Here is an 8,597-nt window from a genome sequence, read left to right as displayed (position 1 = left end):
TCAAAAGCATACTGTATGAGGTTGCGGTATCGTTTTTGTCATCCTCCCTTAAAAGGCATACATCTTTAGGAGTTGAGTATCACAAAATATATGCAGAGTAAAGACATAATTTTAAAAGAGTGATAGCGAAATAATTTATTCAAGACAAACATATGCAATGCACTGATGATGATTATTAAAACAGATAATGTCTATCATAATTTGAATGTTTAAACAAACAGAATAGAAATTGCAAATGAAAGTAAATCTAATGACCTAAAAGGTTCATCCTTTTAGACATTAATCAGTCTTGTCGTGATTAGGCATAGGAGCGGTGATCACCACAGGGGTCTTGGGATGATAGAATTCAATTTCACCAGCATTGATCATGTCTTGAATCTTGTTCTTCAATGGCCAACAATCATTCGTATCATGCCCAGGGCTATTGGAGTGATATGCGCACCTCGCACTGGGCTTGTAGCTAGGGGCGGAGGTGTTGGGCTTTACAGGAGGATCTCTTAAAGTAATCAAGTTCTCTCTCAGCAAATGTTGTAATGCCTGAGCCAGTGACATGTTGATCTTTGTAAACTGACGTTTTGATGTATATGACTTGCGTCTTTGTTGCGGAGCTAATGTAGAGGTTAGAACTGTCCCCATAGATTGGTTATGTTCATCGTGATCTTTCTGGTCGTACACAGTGTGAGGTTTCTCAGGAGGGTGGCAGTCAATGGTCTTGTCATCGATTAAGTCTTGGATCTTATTCTTCAGTGTCCAACAGTTATTAGTGTCAAGTCCAGGACTATCAGAGTGATACGCACACCTTGCATTAGGATTATAACGAGAAGAGGAAGTACTAGGATTCCTCGGAGGATCCTTCAAAGTGATTACCCCTTTCTTCAGCAATTGTTGCAACGCTTCGGCCAGAGTCATATTGATCTTTGCGAATTGGCGCTTAGGTGTATCTGACTTGTGTCTTTGTTGTTGAACTGGTGTAGAGATTAGAATTGTCCCCACAGATTGGTTGGGTTCATCGCGACCCTTCCGGTTGTACCCAGTATTGGCCATATGGAGTTCCTCAGGTGAATTGAAGTCAATGATTTTTCCATCGATTAAGTCTTGAATCTTGTGCTTTAATTGCCAACAATCCTTTGTATCATGACCAAGACTATTTGAATGATAAGCGCATCTCGCATGGTACTTATACCCAGGAGTGGGGTTGGTAGGAAATGAATATGGAGGCAATAGAGTTATCAAGTTCTTATTGAGCAGTTGTTGCAAAACTTGAGACAGCGGCATGGGTAACAGGGAAAATGATCGCTTAGGCTTGGATCTTTGATTATCTTGACCACCTTGGTGCTTGTGCTGATTCTTCTCTTTCTTGATCAGAAGTGCCTTCAATTCTTCTTGCCCCTTGGCCAAGTGAAAAATTATTTTCTGGAACTGGTTATTCTGAGCCTGAAGATTTTTGACAGATTGCTCGAGATCCATGATGCTGAAATAAACAGCGAGGGAGGATGAGAGACCTATTGAAATAAACCTGTTATGCGATGTTATGAATACGACTGAAATGTTTTCAAGGATCTTTAAGGAATTTAGTTAGCAACTTTAGAAATTTAATCAGTCACAGCTTCGTCTGAAGAACCTTGGCTTTCATTTTTAAGCATCCTTCTTTAAGAATCGAGCTCACCATATCGAGTGGGTCATCGCCTCTGATTCGGGATACTTCTGAATTTGAAGATACATGGCCAGAGGAAAGTAAATCCTCTTGCCCCTTGATAGGAACTGAGTCTTTGAATTGGAAGGTGTGTGGGCAGAGGAAAATAAATCCTCTTGCCCCTTGATAGGAATTCAGTCTTTGATAAGGGCACCTGAAATTGTGCGCCCTAAATTCCTAAGATCCTTGAAAGGGTTAGTTAATCATGTTATGCTCATGATGTCATGATGTCATGAATGTTATGCGAATGCAATTCATTAGGCATAGTGTGAGATTGTAAGGGCAAACAAGTCCTTTCAACAAAACCTGCGAGGAAATGAAGGTTAGTAGTAAACACAAACAAGTCACACAAGTCACGCAAGTCACACAATTTTTGGCTTAAGGCTTGCATGGAGTCTGATCAGGTGTCCTTCCCAAGGGTATTTCTATGGATAAGGAGATTTCAGCAACGGGTTCTACCAAGTGACTCAGAATTGTCAGCCCCCTCTAAAGCACCCTCGAACATGGTACATGCATACCACGCAATGATACTTTAGGAAGAAACCTATCTGAGCTGTAGTATCGGGTAGCGACCATAACTTGGCATGCACCAAGAATAGCCCTCCCACTACGTTCCTAAAAGTCAGGATGGGTTAAAGGTGACTAAAGGTCCTTGAGCTCCGACGCACCCAAAGATACATGCATAAACCTCTCTCATGCAAAAGAGGTACACAATAACCAGTGGAGGCCTAACTCAAGTGTGAACTTCATTTTAACCAACCCCAAGCATGCACAAGGGGGGTCTCCATGACTATGCCACTCCTAATCTTAAGTGTTCTTGAATCCGGGAATAGGATTCGTCCTTCAATTTTTCCCAAAACAGCCCTGAAAAATAAAACAAGCAAAGCAAGCAATAGAAAACATTTAAGTGATTCCTAAACTTTTAAGGTAACCCCTCTTTTATCGAATTTTAATCCCCAGCAGAGTCGCCAGTTCTGTAATACAGTGAACTGACTTTTAATTAATCGGAATGTCGCGGTAAGCAAGAGTCGCCACCGACTTTTATTTTATCCAAACAATATTCGGAAAGGCAAAAAGAAACAGAAAAAAAACCTTTTAAGAAATCTAAGTTCGGGGGGTAATTTATGCAAAGGGAAGGTGTAAGGCACCCTTTGCATCCATGGTTTTCCATGGGCTCTTAATTGCTTTGTTTGCTCGTTTGTTTTTTAAAAAAGGTAGATGAAAGAAAAAAGTGGACTTTAGCTCGTAAATGAGCGTAGCCAGTTTTCGAAGAATTGTGAGAAAGAATATTAAAGATGAGCATTGCAAGGCAATTAGGGGCAATTACCTTAAACTCAGATGATAGGTCTCTTTTTAGCCTTTCAGAATGAAAGGGTCTATCCTTGCCATAAGAGGGCAGGAAGCCTTTCGTTTGGAGGTTGAAGGGTCGTCGAAGCATCCTTTGCCATGAGACTGTCCCATGCCATAGAAGGGCAGGTAGTCTAAGGCAAGGATCAGAATAAGCCTTATTCGTAGGCAGCCAGAAGATACCTCAGCCTTTTTCCGTAGGCAACTTCCGAGGGTCAAGGTCATATTTGTGTATCGAAGGCAGCATCATTTAGGGTCGCATGACCTTTAGTTATCGAGGCAGCATGGCTGAGGTATCCTCATATTCGAGGGACATGGCTTATTCTGCAAAAAACACAAAGGCAACAGGCAACAGGCAACAGGCAACAAGGCAACAGAGAGGTTACCCAAAAGCGTGCGTGTGTGCACCAATCACGTGATTATATTCAATTATATTATCTGGTAAATTAGCGATTCTAAATTCAATTCATGGTTGCCACTCCCTATTTTACTAACCACGCAGATAATATAAGGCAAGAAACAGTAATATGGGGGAGGGAACAATGAAACCGGCGGATCCCTTAATAGGGTTTGACATAAGTAATAATTAAACAGAAAAAAGATTAGAGTTTAGGGTTACCAAACTCGTAGCTTTGGCAATCAACGAACCCTGAAAAGGCAAACAAACCAAAAATAGGGTGAGTGTATGGCTAATTCAGAGGCGAACGTCTCTAATCCTAAAATAAGAAGGTCGAGACAATAATTTGAAATAAGTAATTAAATAAAGGGCACTTAACTTTTTGCATTTGACCTGATATGGTTGGTGTCGGAGGTTGCCTCGGGGTTAACCTTAACTTCGTAAAAGACGTGGCGCGCGATCGGAAGGTATCTGAAAATAACCCTGAAAAGAATACACCAAGAAATATTTTCAGTGTAGGGTGTGATCTCGTGAACCCTGATTTAGGGTACAAGTTAGTCATGGTCAATAGAATAAATAATTTAAAACCAAATTAATTAATTGTTGGTTTCCAACCCAATCAATTAAATCGGCAAAAATAGGTTTTCGATTAAATAGCCTAACCCTGATTATGTAATTTAATCAATTAATAAAAACATTTATAATTAATTAATTATTACACAATTTAAACGTCAAATAAAATTATCAATAATAATCAAAATAAATATTTTTATTTTAAATATATTTTTTATACAAAAAGGAAATTAAGGATTAATTTCTATTAACAAAGAAAAATATTAAAAGAGTTTTCTAAAAAAAACAAATGAATAAATAAATAAACAAAAGAAAAATAATGGTAAAGAAAAAGACTTAGCTGACTAATCCTGTGTGTTGGAGTTTTGAAAGTTCATGGTGTGCCTTCAACATCTAGCACGTTGGATCTGGCATGGGAAGATCTAGGGGCTCAGGTTGAAGGCCTATGATAGGCGCATGCGCGTGAGGCGCACTGGATCAGATATCGCGCCCAGCACTCGTCTTCTTCGTGAAGACCTGCAATTTCCGCTACGAAACAGATGCGTTTTTGCTATGCAACTATCCCTAGCCATGGCCCTGCAATATCAAGAACTCACAATACAAGCCCGATAAATATCAAACAACACCATGTTTCAACCGGAAATCAATTTCTAAACATGCTGGGGCCATTAATTTGACCCAATTCCGGCTGAAACATGAATCCCCTTTTTATGAACATGAAACCCTAACAATGGTGAAAGGTTGATCCTGCACTCAAGCTTCAATTAAAACACACCGAAAGCTTCGCAACATTATAAGGAACACAAATATGCATTCGAATTATATTTATCACGCATGAATCGATGGAATCGGTATACAAAAATTTCACACAAACCGTGAGCACTATCCTTAGATTCTGAACATGCTGGCTGAAAGTGAGGAGGTGATTAGCTTCAGAAGAGAGTGAGGAATCTTCTTGGGTGCGTGTGATGGCTTCAATTGTTCTCTAACCTTGGCTGCCAACCCCTTGAGTTTCACGTTTTTTTTTTGTTCTTGAATCGGTACAGGAGGCTGCCGAATTTTCGTCCCCTCCCCTAGCTTCAGAATATGTTTATGCATATATAGGAGATTAAATTAGGTTACCAAAAATTGAATCAAATCTCCACAATTTGGATGATTGCAATTTGGTTTTAATGGAAATTGAATCTTTCCCCTTTTCTTCTCTCTCTCTTTTTTATTCACAATCAACCAAATCACACTCACACGATTCTGTCCTCCCCCATATCAATTTTTTGTTTTTTTAGAAAGATTCCATGACTTAATCCAATTTTCATACTTTTAATGTTTTATTAAGTATTTAAATGAATAAAGATTCAAATAAACACTAATTAAAATCACAAAAAATAAAATGATGGGTGCAAGGGCCCCTTTTAAGATTATGGACATATTTAAAATCCAAATAGTAGGCCCATTAGTCACAAATCTCAAAATTACTCAAATTGACCTCCATTTATTTTCTCTGATATTTGTTTAGGAGAGTGTGTCTCGGAGCCTTGAACTTTGATTGTATATTGATTTTGAAATGACTATTTTGCCCTTGAGAGTCGACTGTTGACCTAATCAGGATTTGAGGGACTAAATTTGCTCTGTTTGACTTGAAACTTTACAGGGAGATTCTTTGGGATGTTGGTGACCCTATGGAACCACCTTGAGCCATTGATTCAATGATTTTCTTTTGCCTGACCTAAATCCTAGTTCAGGGCCTTGTATGGGAGAGTGTGTCTATGAGCTTTTGCATATGGACTTGAAGCTTGAATAAGAGAAATACTGTGGGCAAATTTTGGGGTATGACACATCGCATCACAGGTTTCTACCACAGGTTTCTCACCTCCTCGCTGTTTATTTCAGCATCATGAATCTTGAGAAATCAGTCAAAGACCTTCAGGCTCAAAATGCTGAATTCCATGCCTTGATCCTGAATTTGTCCAAGGGGCAAGAAGAGCTGAAAACCATGTTGACTAAAAAGAAGAAGAAGAAGGGCAAGAAGACTCTGAGGAAAAAGCTTAGACCGATCTTGCAACTCAGGGAAGCCGAAGTCTCTGAAGACAGTGACGATGATGAACAAGATGATGATGCTAGTGTCAAAACTGATGCAAAAAGTAACCATGATTCTGTCAAGCCCTCTGAAGAAGAAGTGGACTATCACCATGAGGATGAACATCCTGATGACAAATACAAGTTGTTAGAAGAACGTATGAAAGCCATGGAAATTCAGAAGATACCTGGACTGGATTTTGAGGAACTAGGACTCGTCTCTGGAGTTGTTATACCTCCGAAATTTAAGATTCCAACTTTTGCAAAATACGATGGAGTCTCTTGTCCTAAGCTGCACTTGAGGTCTTATGTAAGGAAGATTCAACCTCATACTGCCGATAAGAAGCTATGGATCCACTTTTTCCAAGAGAGCTTATATGGAACTCAACTCGAATGGTACTATCAACTGGAAAGTACTAACATCCTTACCTGGGAAGATTTGGTTGTTACCTTTTACTAGCAATATCAATACAATGCTGACCTCGCACCAACTCGCATGCAACTACAAAGCATGTCCATGGGACCCAAGGAAAGTTTCAAGGAGTATGCTAAAAAATGGAGAGATCTAGCTGGAAGAGTCAAACCTTCTTTGGCTGACAGAGAATTGGTGGATATGTTTATGAATACACTGACTGGCCCTTTCTATAGTCATTTGCTGGGAAGTTCATCATCTGGATTCACTGAGCTTATACTGACTGGAGAACATGTTGAAAGTGGTATCCAAAGCGGAAAAATTCAGGTGGCTACTTCTTCCGGTACTGCAAAAAAGCCATACAATAGGAGGAATGAATCCAACACTGTCGGGACAGTCCTGGTCTCTAGTCAGGTCCCAATGCAACAACAACAGAAAGATCAACGTAAACAACAAAGTGGCCAACTTACTTGGAAATCGAAACCCAAGAGGTCATTTACCCCACTACACATGTGATCGGTCACCATTTCTACTTAGTTTCGTCATAAATTCGGCATAAGATCGTCATACTTGGTAACACTTTGTGGTTGTTTTCAAGAGTTTTTCGTTGATTCCTTTAATATTAGTTAATTGCTTGCATTATGTTTTTGTGCCTTTTATCATGTCTTTTTAGATGCTTTTGATCTCTCTACTTGGTGGTTGTAGTTTAATTCTGGATCAGATGGAAATTGCACAAGTGTTGGTGTAAAAGAAGCTGAAAATCGTGACAAGCGTGTAGTATTTTGATCATAACTAGAGCTTCGTAACTCGGAATGACGCGGTTCCGGTGGCAAATTTTTGCTAACGAAAAGGGCTACAACTTTGATGTTGAAGTCAAATCAAAATTATGAAGTCAGAGGCCGACACTGTCAGACCGTGTCAGATGACACGGCCGTGTCCAACCTGCTGAAGAATTCTCCCCAAAAGTGGCAGAAGCTGACACGGTCAGCCCGTGTCAAGTGACACGGCCGTGTCAGCATGTGTGGACAGAAATTCTGTATTTTTTATGTTGTGATACTTTTAAAGTCCCGGGGGCATTTTTTGTATTCTGGCTGGGATCTGAAAACCTAGAGAAGTTAAAAGTGATTTGAGAGGCAAAGGGAAGGCACTTTTTGCATCATACAATAGAAAACCACAGAGGAGAGAAGATAGCTTCATCAAGGGTTTCGGAGACGGAGAGATTCAACGGTGGACACCATTGAAGATCAAAGTTCCCCATTATCTTTGTAATGTCTAAATTCTTTACTTTGTCTTTCTTAAATATTATGAGAGGCTAAACCCTCCAATGCTAGGGGGTGGTCCTGATTTGGTTTGTAATAACGATGAATTTGTGATTTCGTCAATACATTGGTTTATGATTTTCGGTTAAATTATGCAATGTTCTTAATATTTTCTTTATCGGTCAAATAAGGAGTAATCTACGGCTAACAATACAGGACTGTAGTTGTTAGGGTTTATGCATAATTTGATTATAGTAGATATCACCTAGGACTAGGGATACCCTATAATTACCACATAATCTTGATTATATAAAAGCTTGGTTTCAATTTAGGTTCCTAAGGACTTAGGGTTTAGGTTGGAAGACCAAAGGTTTTCTCACTAAGGACTTAGGAGGAAACACCCTAAGGATGTGGTAACTGAATGTTATGAACTTGTTGAAGAGATCTTAATTCTGAGTGTTGCATGCCAAATCCACCACTCACCCTAGCATCTCATATATTTGATAACAAAAATCAATTTATTTTCTCATTAATTTTTCTTTGCTAGGATTTAATCCCCCAAAACCAAAACATTATTTTTTTTTCAATTGAATCATATTTTACGAATCTGTATTTCCTACGCAGTCCTTGAGATCGATATTTGGGTTAAAACCCATTATTACTACATCGGTGAAAATAGTACACTTGCTATTTTTCCGATCAAGTTTTTGGCGCCGTTGTCGGGGACTGCCAAAATACAGATTTTTAACTTAAAGTCAATTGAAATTTTGTTGCTCTGCGACTAAAATTTTATTTTCTGCACTTTTTATTTTATTTTTTCTTTCTAATTATTATATTTGTCTA

The sequence above is a fragment of the Vicia villosa genome, unplaced genomic scaffold (genome assembly GCF_029867415.1).
Source record: "Vicia villosa cultivar HV-30 ecotype Madison, WI unplaced genomic scaffold, Vvil1.0 ctg.001325F_1_1, whole genome shotgun sequence".
NCBI classification, from domain to species: Eukaryota; Viridiplantae; Streptophyta; class Magnoliopsida; order Fabales; family Fabaceae; genus Vicia; species Vicia villosa.
Note: the sequence above shows the minus strand (reverse complement) of the source record.